Raw genomic sequence first — 15,106 nt, 5'->3', positions numbered from 1 at the left:
TCACTGAAACACTTATTTCCTTAGCCTGTTTGGCTAAGTCAGTGGGAATTTCCATGATATTTCATCTAGAATAACCAGATTTTATTAGGATTAGGTACATCATATCTAAGATGTAATCTGATGCTTTAGAGTACATAAAACAAATTCACATGCTGCTGTAATCACTATAGATTTATGTGCTACAAAGCCAGGAATTTTCACAATTTTACTTTGCATTACTCTCATAAAAAAGAAGAAACCCATACATATGGCATGTTTACAATTATATATACTGTATGATTTAGTATATACCTAAGTGAAGAGTTCTTTTCACTTTGACTTGGTATCGATAAGAACTGAATCCTTAGTTGGCAAGTTTACCCAAACCGGTTTCCAGTTCTCTACATTTTAAACCATGATTCTCCCACATATTTCCAGTGTGGGGTGCTGTAGATCACATTCAGATCATGGCCAATCTCTGGTCCTGCCCTTCATGGGTAAGGGGTGACAGGATTCCTGGAAGTCACCCCTACAATGAGACAGTCAGCAATAACTTCGTCATACCCACAAGGGACGACAAACCACATGTGTGTATCCAACTAAATACAAAGTGAATTGATTTTCAGTGTATCCTTCCTTTATCAGGATCCCCCAACTGTCTGTGGATAGTCTAAGGCCACCCAACCCAAAGGAAAGACTGATGGGGAAGACTGCTAATTAAAGCAATTATGGTTAAAATATCTTATTTTTCCAAATTTTACAAATATATGTGATTATGTGAAAACAATGCCAGGACTGCTCTAGGGCCTCAGAAGTGCTAGTGAGGGATCCTGGATCCTAAGCTTTGTCAGCTTCCAGGTTAATCCACCTGGGTGGGGATTAGGCTATTTTGCTGTGCACATCCGTGGAATCTTGGAGAGCCTTCAACCCTCACCTAATATTTCCTGAGCCCTGTCATTTTCTGACACCATGAGAATATGACCTTAAATAAAGTTTTTTCTTAATACGTCCCTGGCATTTGGTAGTATTACAGAAAAATACAGAGAACTAAAAAGGCACGCTTTAGTTTGTTGTAAAGGAGGAGGGTTTAGGCAGAATTTTCCCTGTAGATTCTGTACTTCTCTAATAAATGAAGATGACAGTCAAACCCAGTTACATTTAATTGAGCACTTACTATAAGCAAGGCATTATATCACTAATGGAGGAATGCACAGAAGTCAGACAAATCATATGGCTCAGCTAATCCTTACAAAATGGTTCATTAAGACTGGCTTAGGTGATTCAATAAGAAAGAGGAGTTATTTTGCAAATCAGCAAGTGTAAGTATGCATTTGCAAGCCTTAGTATCTGGAGGCTGTACATCTAATGGAGATGAATACTTAGCAAAGAGTAGACAATGAATTGACATTTCAGAACTAAAATGTTACTGATAATAACAACTACCGTGTAATGAAATCATCATTTTGAGTCTGCAGAGTAGACTGTCTACACCTTAAATACAGAGCATCAAAAGCAGAGGTTGTTATTCAGCTTTAAAACCACTTTCCACTCATGCCATGTCTTCCTTTTTCTCTTGACACATAAGAGAAAAAACTAAATATAATAAAATTAAGAGGAAATTGTCATAAAAGTTAATGAAATTAAGTTCTCCTAAGAGGGATTGCATCTTCAGAGAGAAAGGCGGTTGCCTTTATTCCAAGTTTCCTTGCTGTTCAGATCTAGAGTCCTTCCGGCGAGCTCTAGTGATCCTGCTTTGTGGTCAGCACTGTGCACATTTAAATTTGGATCCATTTACGGGTCAGCCACAGCCAGACCATGAATCTGCTTTCATTATCCTTTCCTAGAATTCCAAAACCTAATGTTTCACTTGCATGTGAAAATCAGTTGAACTAGAGAGGAGCCAACGATGCTGAGGCTCAGGAGAAGGCAAGGGGAGAGAGCTGCTGTGAATCTGCGGTGAAGTCCGTGAAAAGAGACAGTTTGAAGCTTTGGGGTGTCAGGATGGCTGGTTTGCAGAACCAGCTCACCAGTCACAATCCCCTCAGCACCTCCCAGGAGATGAGGTGTCTGCCCTGGTCTTTTGAGACGTAAGAGATTTACTTTCATTTTCCTAACACTGTTTCTTTTAATTCACATTTTCCTGAGATAATAATTTTGGAATTACAGGAGGCTTGCTTTTCCCCAGAAAACTACTTCAGGGGAGGCAAGTGTAGACAAGAATGAAATTTGAACATCCATTCTTTCTGTGCGGGGCTGGTGAATCCTGGGCTCTGCTAAGATGAAGGAAGGAACTTCTTGTCCACAGAAAGCAGTAATTATATCATAAAACCTCAATGTCTTTTTCTCTGCAGAACAGACAGTCCCTATTTTCTATGACCTTTAATAGGGTAGTAATACAGTGGGGAGTGAATCTTTAGAGCAAAAGGCCAGCTCAGCTTTGCACCAAAAAAGACTCTTTAGTGCCCCCTGGTGGATAAAGAAAGAGAACCTAAGTCCCCAAGGACAAAGGAAGAACCAGCAAATGGATTCAGCGATTTTTCCAGAGTGGGGAAAAAAGACAGGAGTACTATTAAGGGGACACAGAGCTGTAAAGTAAGGGAGAATTTGGTACCTCCCTTCTTAAAATAAACTGTATCCGTATTTATGGTGGCCCCCAGTTGGCTTGGCTCCTTCATTATTGTCTTCAACTTTTTATGCTCCAGGGGTTACTCATACTTCCCATGTTTAAAGGAAAAAATCCCCACTCCCAGCTAACCTGGATGGAGGATCAGCCTCTGTCTCATCATTCACCATCCATAGACCGTTTCCTCCCAGCTGTCTTCTCATTCCCAGCTATCTCAAAGCTCATCAGTATTCTCATAGTGGTTAGTTAGGAATAGGTTTATGCAACACAGAATATCCCATATTTTTAAACGAATTTATGCCTCCAACACATATGCAATGATTTTTCAATAATCAATCTCCTCCAACCTACTAATATACCTAGCAGTCATATTTGGAGCTTAGGTTATTAATTGCTCAGTCCTCAACATCTCTTTGCTTCAAGACTTTTATTTCCCACAACCCATAGTCATTAATTAGAAGGCAACTGCCATTTAAATCAAGACCTTAGGTGCAGTCTGCTTATTATCTTGAGGGTGACCACGCATGGGAGAATGGGAGGTAGGGTTCTGGGAAAACCTGGTTAGGATGATTACGATGTTTCACTTCCAGTGGGGAGCAGATTGTCAGTGAGTTACCTTCAGATGAACTATGTTCTATGGTGGAGTTCTGATTCTTAGCTCAACTTGAGTCCTGTTCCCTTTGATACTATTTGGGCTTTGATGCTTTCATCAATCCCTGAAGATAGAATGTTAAAAAGGAAATAAACTGCCTGGAGAGGCAAAGGGCTTGGGTTTTGATGGGATGTAAAATGCTTGAATGGCAGGGATATTGGGTTTACTACTCTCTTTCTCTATTCCATTCAGTGGCCATTATGATGCTTCATTCATTCCACAAATGCTTACTAATAGCTAATTCTAAACCAGGTACATAGCAACATGTGCACCCACACCATAGAGCTCCTTTTATAAACTGAGAAGCAGATGCTTGCTTAAATGGGTTGTGCTTTAGTCATTTGGGACTGTTAGTCATTTTTGGCAAAGGAAATCATCGTGATGGGTCAGCCAGATAGTACAAGTTCTTTCAACATTTGGTAGAAACTGTCAGGGAAGCCATGCCAAGGCACAACAGAGATGGAAAGGAATAATCAATTCTAAGATTAAATAGTATTATTTTTCCATGTGTTTTCATATGATCTGTGTGCCAATTTGAATGTATTGTGTCCCCCAAAATGTTATTATCTTTGATGTAATCTTGTATGGGCAGACGTATCAGTGTTGATTAGATTGTAATTCTTTGATTGAGTGTTTCCATGGAGATGAGACCCACCCAACTGTAGGTGACAACTCTGATTGGATAGTTTCCATGGAGGTGTGGCCCCGCCCATTCAGGGTAGGTCTTGATTGATTTACTGGAGTACTTTAAAAAGAGCCACACAGGCCCAGGGCTTGCTACAGCCAAGAGGGACACTTTGAAGAATGCACAGAAGCTGAGAGAGTAGCTGCAGATGAGAGACAGTTTGAAGGCGGCCGTTGAAAGCAGACTCTTGCTCCGGAGAAGCTAAGAGAGTACAAACACCCCAAGAGCAACTAAGAGTGACATTTTTGAGGAACTGAAGCCTAGAGAGGAATGTCCTGGGAGAAAGCCATTTTGAAACCAGAACTTTGGCGCAGATGTCAGCCATGTGCCTTCCCAGCTAACAGAGGTTTTCCGGACACCATTGGCCATTCTCCAGTGAAGGTACCTGATTGTTGATGCCTTACTTTGGACACTTATGGCCTTAAGACTGTAACTGTGTAACCAAATAAATCCTCTTTATAAAAGTCAATCCCTTTCTGGTGTTTTGCATTCTGGCAGCATTAGCAGATAGACCCTCTGCTGTGTTTACTCATTTGTAAGTACAATAAAGTGAATCCCAACCGAGTTGACCCAAATTAATGGAGAAGGGTGTTGGTTTTCCAGGATCTTTGAACTGTGTCTGTAATGTGGTCCTGAAGTGAGAGCAGCAGCTGTCTCTTTCCTGGCACCCCCAAAGCACCTTCTTAGCTAGAGAGGATGACAAGCAGGTCAGAGTGCTCACTTTGAGCTGATCATACTGTGCCCTGCCAGGAAGTAAATCTTAGAGCTTGATGCTTTCTGTCAAGGAGGAAAAAGTTCCCCCACAAAAATGGAATTAAAACCCAATATGTATTCATGGACAGCTTTTTAAGCCAAGGAAGAAGGGAAATCTGGAAACAAAAAAGTTGGTAGCCAGACCCTGTGGCTTCATCTTGGCAATTCCAAAAATATTTTTTTTTCCTATAAATTGTATTGCGGTATGACAAAGATGGTCCCCAATGATCCCTGCCTTCTGATATATTCCTGCTCCTGTGTCCCTTCCCTTGAGTGACTCACTTCAACTGATTAAATATGGCAAAATGATGGGATGTAGCTCCTGAGATTAACAGCCAGTCACATCAGGATTCATGTCCCATAAAATCTGAGAAATAATAAACTTTGTTATTTTAGGTTGCTAAGCTTTGGAGTAATTTGTCACACACAGCAGTAAATAATGGAAACAACCATAAATGTATGTTTTAATAATTTTTACAGTGCCCCTGTCAAAAAACAGAACACAGCTAGTATCCCAGAAGTCATTATGTTCCCTTCCAGTCACTAACCTTCTTCTAAGGAACTACCTTCTTGACTTCTAACCAAACAACCTAACAGAGCCCAACTCTGAACTCTAAATGAATGGAATCACACAGTGTATACTTTTTTGAGTCTGGCTTTTTTGGCTCAAATATTAGATTGCAGTTTTTTTGTATTATAATATTTTATTTTATATTGTATTTATGTATGCATTTATTTTATATTATATTACGGTGCAATCTTTTATTCTCATTGATACACATTATTCTATTGCATGAATATGCCACCGTTTGTTCATGCATTCTGTTGTGGCAAATCATTTGTGTCATTTCCTTTTTTTTCCTTGGTTATTTTGAATGCTATGAAATATCTTGAACATCTTTATCTTTTTGTGAATAATATGTAAATATTTCTGTTGGAATATACAGGATATGTTCATATTTAGTAGATACTGCCCAAACATTTTCTAAAGGGGTCGCACCAATTTACACTTTTACCAGCTGTCCCAAGACCAATCTCACTATTTTGGCAAAACTCTTTGCTACTTATCAGTTAAGTACAGGGCTGTTGTGTCAAGGTTGCTGTAACAAACAGAAAACAGATCAAAATAGAAAGTAACTTAGCATTTGAAAACAGGTTCTACATGACCACAGTTTAAATGTTTGATGCACCTTATTTGCTCGCTTAATGCCAGCTTCCAATGCATCTAATGCGCAGTAACCCGGTCAGGGCACACAATACATTTAAAGGTGGAGAATATCAAAGTCTTCAAAATCGATCCGCCTGAGAGCTGCTGGACTGCAAGCGAATACCTTTTAACCAGGGATCTTGGAAGACATATCCAAGCAGCGTCATGGGACGTTCTGAAGCCGGTGGGAGGCGCTGGTCTGATGTGGGGCGCCAGCCAGAACTGCAGCCCGTTTCTTTGCAGCCACAGCTCAGACTAGAGGTCAGTCTGCCTCAACCAGACACTCACAGGAGAAGAATCTTCACCAGGTGTTTATAAGAAGTGCCAGTCCGATTGGCACCAAGCTTGTCCATATAATTTCTTTGCACAAATGTCTGATTTATCACTTGTTACAAAAACATGTTTTTTACATTCCATTTGAGGTCAGCATGTTTACAGCATGTTTACAACCTGTTTACAGCGTGTCCCATTTTGTGATCAAAACATGTTTGTTTGCATGCCGTTTGTTTACATACCATTTTGTGGTCAAAACATGTTTACAAATTTGGGGGATTCAAGATCATTAATATCATTTCAACACACAACACAGGACCAAGTATGCCATGGGCGTTTAGTGATATTCTTTATTAGTAATAATAATAATGACAACTACAGTGAAAGTAACCTTTTGGAAACCTAATTATTTGATGTATTAATTTTCAAAAAGCAAAATACAAAAGTCTTTTATGTTATTATTTTACATGTATTGAGCATTAACAGAACAGAGATTTAGCATTGGCTGGAATATATAGATAAAATAGATGTCCTTAAATTAGATTTGGTAGGAGATAACCAGGATTAAAGAAAAGCAATGGTTGAAATAGAATGCTTCTATATTATGTTCCCAATATTTAGGTAATTTAGATGAGTGCAGGGTTTTTTGTTTTGTTTGCTTTGTTTTAATTTTAGCTTAAATTTCCCAGGTAATGGACTTCATTTTCTGTTTAACATTGCTAATGAAGATATTGCTCAAGCCTATTGTTTTTCCTCATAGAGAGAGGTTTTATTGTATTATGCCTATTTTTCAATTTTGTGTCACTATTAATATTTTGTTCATCTATATCGGTTTTTAGTATTGTGCACTTGATAAAGCTATTTGGGATATTATTGAAGATACATACCATTTCTTTTTAATGATCAGCATAAAAGGCAGATTCTGTTATCAGAACTGTGAGTTTTGTTTTGTTTTGTTTTGTTTTTGTTTTTGTTTTGTTTTAGTTTATGGCTATAGCCAAGGCAAAAGGAAATGCACAACCTTGTGTCAGTAAATAAACCAGAAACTCCTGATACCAGGACATTATTGAGTTTACATGTTCCAGTGGCTGCAAATTTTGAGTTCAGCTGTAACTAACATTTAAAAAAATGCTTTATTCTATTTTACTTCACATAATCAGAGCTAAAAGAGTGTAAATCTGCATACAAATCAAGACTTTCTTTTATTAGAGAAGCTGCAAAGTTTTGGAAAAATCATGCATAAAATATAGGGTTCCTATATACAGACCTATTATTAATTCCTTGCACTAATATGGTACATTTCTTACAATTGCTGATAGCACATTTTTATAATTGAACTATTAATTATAGCTCATGGTTTACATTAGGGCTCACTGTTCATGTTATGCAGTCCTACCAGGGTTTTTTTAATTTTAATTTTTATTGTTAGTAATATATTTACAACTTAAAATTTCCCCTTTTAACCACATTCAAATATACAATTCAATGTTGTTAATTACATTCAAAATGTTGTGCTACCATCACCACCATCCACTACCAAAAGGTTTCAATCTGCCAAAATAGAAACTGTTCAATTTAAGCATTGATACCCCTTTCCTTGCCTCCACCCTGGCCACTCTATTCTAGTTTCTGACTCTGTGAATTTGCTTATTCTAATTATTTCATACTGTATTTCAATATTTGGCCTTTTGGGTCTGGCTTATTTCACTTGACATGCTGCCCTCAAGGTTTATCCATGTTGTTGCATATATCAGAACTTCATTCCTTTTCATGGCTGAATAATATTTCATTGTATGTTTATACCACATTTTGTTTATCCCCTCACCAGTTGATGGATTGCTTCCACCTTTTGGCAATTGTGAATAATTCTGCTACAAACATAGTACACAAATATCTGTTCAAGCCCCTGCTTTTAATTCTTTTGAATATATACCTAGAAGTGGAAGTGCTGGGTCATTTGGTAATGCTATACTACATTTTCCGAAGAACCACCAAACTGTTTTCCCCAGTGGCTGCACCATTTTACATCCCCACCAACAATGAATGAGGGTTTCTGTTTCTCCATATCCTCTCCAGCACTTGTAATTTTCCATTTATTTGGTAGTAGCCATTCTAGTAGGTGTGAAATGATATCTCATTGTGTTTTTATTTGCATTTCACTAATGGCTAATGAGGTTGAATATCTTTTCATATGTCTTTTGGCCATTTGTGTATCTTTTTTGGAGAAATGGCTGTTCAAGTCTTTTGCCCATTTTAAAATTGGGTTGCTTGTCTTTTTGGTATTGATTTGAAGCATTCCTTTATATATTCCTGATATTAAACCCTTATTGGATATATGGTTTCCAAATATTTTCTCCCCTTGTATAGCATTGTTGTTTTACTTTCATGATAAATTCCTTTGAGCTACAAAAGTTTTTATTTTTGATGAAGTCAAATTTATCCATTTTTGCTTCTGGTGCTTGTGTTTTGGATGTAGAGGATAAGAAACCATAGGCTAACACAAGGTCCTGAATAGGCTTCCCTATGTTTTCTTCTAGGTATTTGATAGCTCTGGTTCTTATATTTAGGTGTTTGATCCATTTTGAGTTGATTTTTGTATGTGGTGTGGGGTAGGGATCCACCTTTATTCCTTTGCATCTGGAGATCCAAGTTTTCCCGGCACCATTTGTTGAAGAGACTGTCCATTCCCAGTTGAGTGGACTTGCCACCCTTGTCGAAAATCAGTTGACTGTAGATGTGAGGGTTGATTTCTGAACTCTCAATTTGATTCCTTTGGTCTATATGTCTACCCTTATGCCAGTATCATGCTGTTTTGATTACTGTGGCTTTGTAATATGTTTTAAGACCAGGAACTGTGAGTCCTCCTACTCCATTCTTCTTTTTCAAATGGCTTTGGCTATTCAGGGCCCCTTACCCTTCCATATAAATTTGATGATTGGCTTTTGCCTTTCTGCAAAGAAGACTGTTGAAATTATGATTGGGATTGCATTGAATATGTAAATAATTTGGGGTAGAATTGACATCTTAATGATATTATCTTCTAATCCATGAATGAAGAATGTCCTTCCATTAATTTAGGTCTTCTTTGATTACTTTTAGCAATCTTTTGTAGTTTTCTGTGTACAAGTCCTTTACATCGTTTGTTAGATTTATTTGTGGATAGTTGATTCTTTTATTTGCTATTGTAAATGGAACTTTTTCTTGATATCTTCTTCACGTAGATCATTACTAGTGTATACAAACACTACTGATTTTTGTGTGTTTATCTTATATCCTGTCATTTTCCTGAATTTGTTTATTAGCTTTGTTGTTGGTTTTAGAGGACATTGTATATATAGGATTGGGTCATCTGCAAAGGGTGAAAGTGTTAGTTCTTTCTTTCCAATTTGAATGCCTTTGATTTCTTTTTCTTGCCTAACTGATCTGGTTAGAACTTCCAGTACACTGTTGAATAACAGTGGTGAAAGTGGGCATACTGGTCTTGCTCCTGATGTTAGGAAGAAAGCTCTAAGTCTTTCATCATTGAGTATGATGTTAGCTGTTGGTTTTTCATATATGCCCTTTATCATGTTGAGGAAGTTTCCTTCTATTCCTATTGTTATAAGTGTTTTTACCAAGAAAGGATGCTGAAGTTTGTCAAATGACTTTTCTTTGTCAATTGAGATGATTTGTGTTTTTTTCCATTTGTCTTGTTGATGTGGTGCATTACATTAAATGATTTTCTTATGTTGAACCACCTTTGCATACCTGGGATAAATCCACTTGTTCATGATGTATAATTCTTTTGATGTGCTGTTATATTTCATTTGCAAGTATTTTGTTGAGGGTTTTTGCATTTATGTTCATAAAAGAAATTAGTCTGTAATTTTCTTTTCTTTTAAGGTGATGCACTCATAGAATGAGTTAGGTAGTGTTCCCTCTTGTTCAGCTTTTTGGAAGAGTTTGAGTAGGATTGGTATTAATTCTTTTTGGGATGATTGGTAGAATTCCCCTATGAAACCATCTGGTCCTTGGTTTTTCTTTGTTGAGAGGTTTTTGATGACACATTCAATCTCTTTACTTGAGATTGGTTTGGTGAGATCTTCTCTTTCTTCTAGAGTCAGTGTAGGTTGTTTGTATGCTTCTAGAAAATTGTCCATTTCATCTAGGTTGTCTAATTTGTTGGCATTCAGTTGTTGATAGTATCCTCTTACGATCCTTTTTATTTCTGTGGGGCAAGTAATTTCCCCCATCTTATTTCTAATTTTATTTATTTGCATCTTCTGTCTTCTTTTCTTCATCAATCTAGCTAAGAATTTGTCAATATTAACCTTTTCAAGAACCAAATTTTGGTTTTGTTAATGCTATTTTTTAAATTTCCATTTTAATTGGTTTCCTCTCTAATCTTTGTTACTTATGTCCCTTTGCTTTCTTTCAGCTTTAGTTTGCTAAAAGCCACTCTCTCCTGTCTTTTCCTTTCAACTTGCAGAACTTCCTTTAGTAATTTTTGTAGGGCATGTCTTTTGTTGACAAACTCTCAGTTTCTGTTTATCTGTGAATATTTTAAAGTCTCCCTCATTTTTGAAGGATAGTTTTGCGGGACAAAGAATTTTGGGCTGGCAGTTTATCTCTTTCAGTGCTGTAATTATGTCATACCTCTGCCTTCTCACCTCCATGGTTTCTGATGAGAAATAGGTACTTAGTCTTATTAAGGATCCCTTGTATGTGATGAATCACTTTTCTCTTATTGTTTTTAGAATTCTCTCTTTATCTTTGGCATTTGACATCACGATTAGTATGTGTCTTGCAATAGGTTTTTTATTAGAATTTATTCTGTTTGGAATACAGTTCTGCTTTGCTATTTACGCAAAATACTAAAAACTGATTGGCTTTTATAAAGGGGGGTTATTTGGTTACAAATTTACAGTTCTACAGCCATAAAAGTGTCCAAACTAAGGCATCAGCAAGAGAAAACCTTCACTGAAGAACGGCCGATGGAATCCAGAACACCTCTCTCAACTAGGAAGGCACATGGCTGGCATCTGCTGGTCCTTTGCTCCCAGGCTGACTTTCAAAATGGCTTTCTCCAAAATGTCTCTGGGCTTCTGTCTTAACTGCTCTCTCTCAGCTCCTGTGCATGCTTGCTTCTTTCTCCCAGGGAGTTTCTCTCTAAGCATCTGGGGCTCCTCTCTTACCTTCTCCAGTGCAAACTCTGGGCTTCATCTGTTAGCTTAGCATCTCCAAATATCCTTCTGTCCACATCTCCATCATCTCTCTAAGCATCTCTGTCAGCTCTGGCTCCTGTCTCTCTTTCTGAGCCTCTTAAAGGACTCCAGTGATTTAATTAAGACCCACCTCAAATGGATGGGGACGCACCTCCATGGAAATGTTCTAATCAACAGGTCTCACCCACAATTGGGTGAGTCACATCTCCATGGAAACAACCTCATCAAAAAGTTCCACCCTAATCAAAAGACTAATAAGTCTGCCCCCACAAGATTGCATTAAAAACATGAATTTTGTGGGGGACATAATAGATTTAAACCAGCACAAGTACATTGCACTTCTTGGCCTTGGATATTTATGTTTTTCATAAGAGTTGGGAAATTTTGGGCCATTATTTCCTCAAATATACTTTCTGCTCCTTTTCCTGTCCCTTCTCCTTCTGGGACACCCATGGCACATATGTGTTTTTGCTTCATGCTGCCACTCAAATCCCTGAGACACGGCTCAATTTTTTTTTTCTAGTCTTTAGCTGTTCTTCTGACTACACAGTTTGGATTGTCCTTACTTCTAGTTTGCTGATTCATTGCTCTGACTGTTCAAATCTGCTCTTGTATACTGCTAGTGTATTTTTAGTGTCATCTATTGTGACTTTCATCCCCATAATTTCTGTTATATTTCTTTTTGCACTTTCAAATTCTCCTTTATGACAACATATTGTCTTCTTAATATCCATTATCTCTTTGAGCATATTTTCTTTCGTCTCCTTAAATTGATTTAGGAGATTTGTTTGAACTTCTTTGATTAGTTGTTCCAACTTCTGAGTTCTCTTCTGAAGTTTAAATCTGCTCCCTCGATAAGCCATACCTTCCTCTTTCTTAGTATGTCTTGTAATTTTTTGCTGATGTCTAGGCATCTGATTATCTCAATAAAGTAACTCTGAATGTCAGTTTCTACCTCTTGTCTAGGGTTTTATTGTTGCTTGGCTTTCTGTTAAGGCTCTTCTTTGACACTTGTTCCAACTTATTCTGGACCTTTAGAATAGCCCAAGATTAACTGATCAGATTTTCCCAGCTCTTCTTCATATGATTCTTGCCCTGGATATGTGGTGCAATATTCAAGATTGCACTTTCTGTGCAATTGTTTCACCTCCAGGAAAAAAACTTCCTTTCCTCTCTTCCTCCTCCAGAAATCTTGAAAAGTTCTGTTTGTTTTGTGAAGAATTTTCTCCATTGCTCCTATGATGTGTTTAAATTCTTTCCCTCACTTAAAACCCTGTTTTCTTTACAATTTTCTGTTCTGGGATCCATTCTGCCTTACAGAAGTTTAACTTAACCACCCACCTCTTTATTTTCTTCCTCTGAGTTTTTTTTTTTTTTTTTTCCCTGCCTCCTGTTTCTTCCCTGTTAGGATATCCTGCTCCAGGGAGCCAGATGGGGTCAATCCAGGAAGTCCATTTTGCATTTACGTATTTAGGTGGTCCAGCCAACAGAAACTAGATTGAGTGAGTGCTACTCAATCATTTTGCCACTGTCTCTTCCCCTGTCCCCCTGTGGGGCACTTTTGTATGCACCATGACTTAGAGGCTTGTGTTACTCTCTGGATCTCTGCCGACTTGGATCCCTGTGTCTGGATATGTGTGGAGTTACAACTCTTTGTTGTGAGTGGCTCCTTACTCTGTGTCTGTGGTGATAGGGACCTGGTCCACACCTCTGCACAACTCCCAAACTACACTGGACCAAGTGAGGGGGAGGGGAATGAACTGGCATGTCTGGGGTGGAAGTTTCCTACCTTATATTTTTCTTTTTCTTCAAATCAGCATTTGTAGAGTCCTTCTCCAGTCTCTACCATCCTCCAGAGTTCTAAGAAAATGGTATTTGTCCTTTTATTCATTGATTCTCTGAGGAGGTTTTTCAGGGGATGTCTTACTTTGCCATGTTGATGACATCACTCAAATCATGTATTTTTTTTTCCTTTATTCTGTTAATGTGGTGTATAATATTTATTGATTTTCTTCTGTTGAACCATCCTTGCCTACCTAGAATAAATCCCACTTGATAATGGTGTATAATTCTTTTAATGTACTATTCATTTCAGATTCCTTGTATTTTGTTAGGGATTTTTGCATCTATATACATTAGAGCTATTGGTCTGTGATTTTCTTTTCCTGTGATATCTTTATCTGGCTATGTCTTAGGGTAATGTTGGGCTCATAGAATGAGTTAGGGAGCATTCCCTCCTCTTCAAATTTTTTGAAGAGTTGGAACAGGAACAGCATTAATTCTTCTTGAAATGTTTGGGAGAATTCTGTGAAGTGATCTGCTCATTTTATTTTCTTTCTTCTTTTTTTTTTTTTGAAGGTTTTTGATTAGTCATCAATTTCTTTACTTGTATTGGTTTGTTGAGATTTATCAATGCTTTTTATGCATTTACATTTTAGCACCTGTAAGAAGTAAGAAGTGGAGTTACATACTAAGAAAATACTCTAAAATGATACTAGCATTTATAAGTATACATATGGTTACTTTTACTGCAGGTCTTTATTTCTTTATACCACTTTGATCCACTGTCTAGTGTCCTTTGCTTTCAGTCTGAAGAACTCCTTTTAGCATTTCTTGTAGGGCAGGTCTAGTGTTAAAGAACTCCCTCAGCTCTTGTTTATCTGGGAATTTCTTAATCTCTCCCTCATTTTTGAAAGAAAGTCTCACCAGATATAAAAGGCTGGGTTCGCAATTATTTTCTCTCAACACTAAATATTTCAATCCACTGCCTTCTTGCCTCCATGGTTTCTTATAAGAAATTCACAATTTAATTGGGACATTCTTGTACATAAAACATTACTTTTCTCTTGCAACTTTCAGAAATTTCTCCTTGTCCACAGTTTGACTATTATATGTCTGGGCATATTTTTCTTCATGCTTGTCCTATTTGGTGTTATTGTGCTTCTTGGATGTGCAAATTCATGTGGTTTTTTTTTTTTGTTTTGTTTTGTTTTGTTTTGTTAAGTTTGGGAAGTTTTCTTTCACAATTTCTTTGACTATTTCTTCTGCTCTTTTTTCTCATTCTCCTTTTTCTGGGACTCCCATAATGCACATATTGCTATGCTTGATGGTGTCCCACAGGTATCCTAGGCTATTTTGGCTTTTGGTAATTTTTTTCTTTCTCCTCCTCAGTGTGACTCATTTCACTTATCATGTCTTTGAGTTCACTGATTCTTTCTTCTGCCACTTCCTATCTGCTATTGAAACCTTCTAGGGAATTTTTCATTTCAGTTATCATGGTCCAATTCCAGTAGTTTTGTTTGCTTCCTTTTTAAAATTTCTGTCTCTTTGTGGAGATTCTCATATTGTTCATTCATTGTTTTCCTGGCATACTTTAATTTTTTCTCCATACTTTCCTTCATCACTTGAGCATTTTGGGGATCTTTTGTTTTTGTTTTTGGAGGTCCTTGTCTGGTATGTCCATAGTCTGGTCTTCTTTGTTGATGTTTTCTGGATTTGTATCCTCTTCATTTGAATGGGCCATCATTTCCTGTGTCTTTGTCTTATAATCTTTTGTTGCACACTGTGCATTTTAGTATTTTAAAGTGTTAACTCTGGGATTTAGTCTCTAAGTTTTCTGTTTCTTGAGTTTGTTTCCAGCTGGTGTTATGACATCGTTCTTTGAGTGTCAGGAACTGACAAAACCAAACATACCAATGCAAAAAACACTTTCCTCAGTCTTTGCAAATTG

The sequence above is a fragment of the Choloepus didactylus genome, chromosome 7, assembly GCF_015220235.1.
Source record: "Choloepus didactylus isolate mChoDid1 chromosome 7, mChoDid1.pri, whole genome shotgun sequence".
NCBI classification, from domain to species: domain Eukaryota; kingdom Metazoa; phylum Chordata; class Mammalia; order Pilosa; family Megalonychidae; genus Choloepus; species Choloepus didactylus.
Note: the sequence above shows the minus strand (reverse complement) of the source record.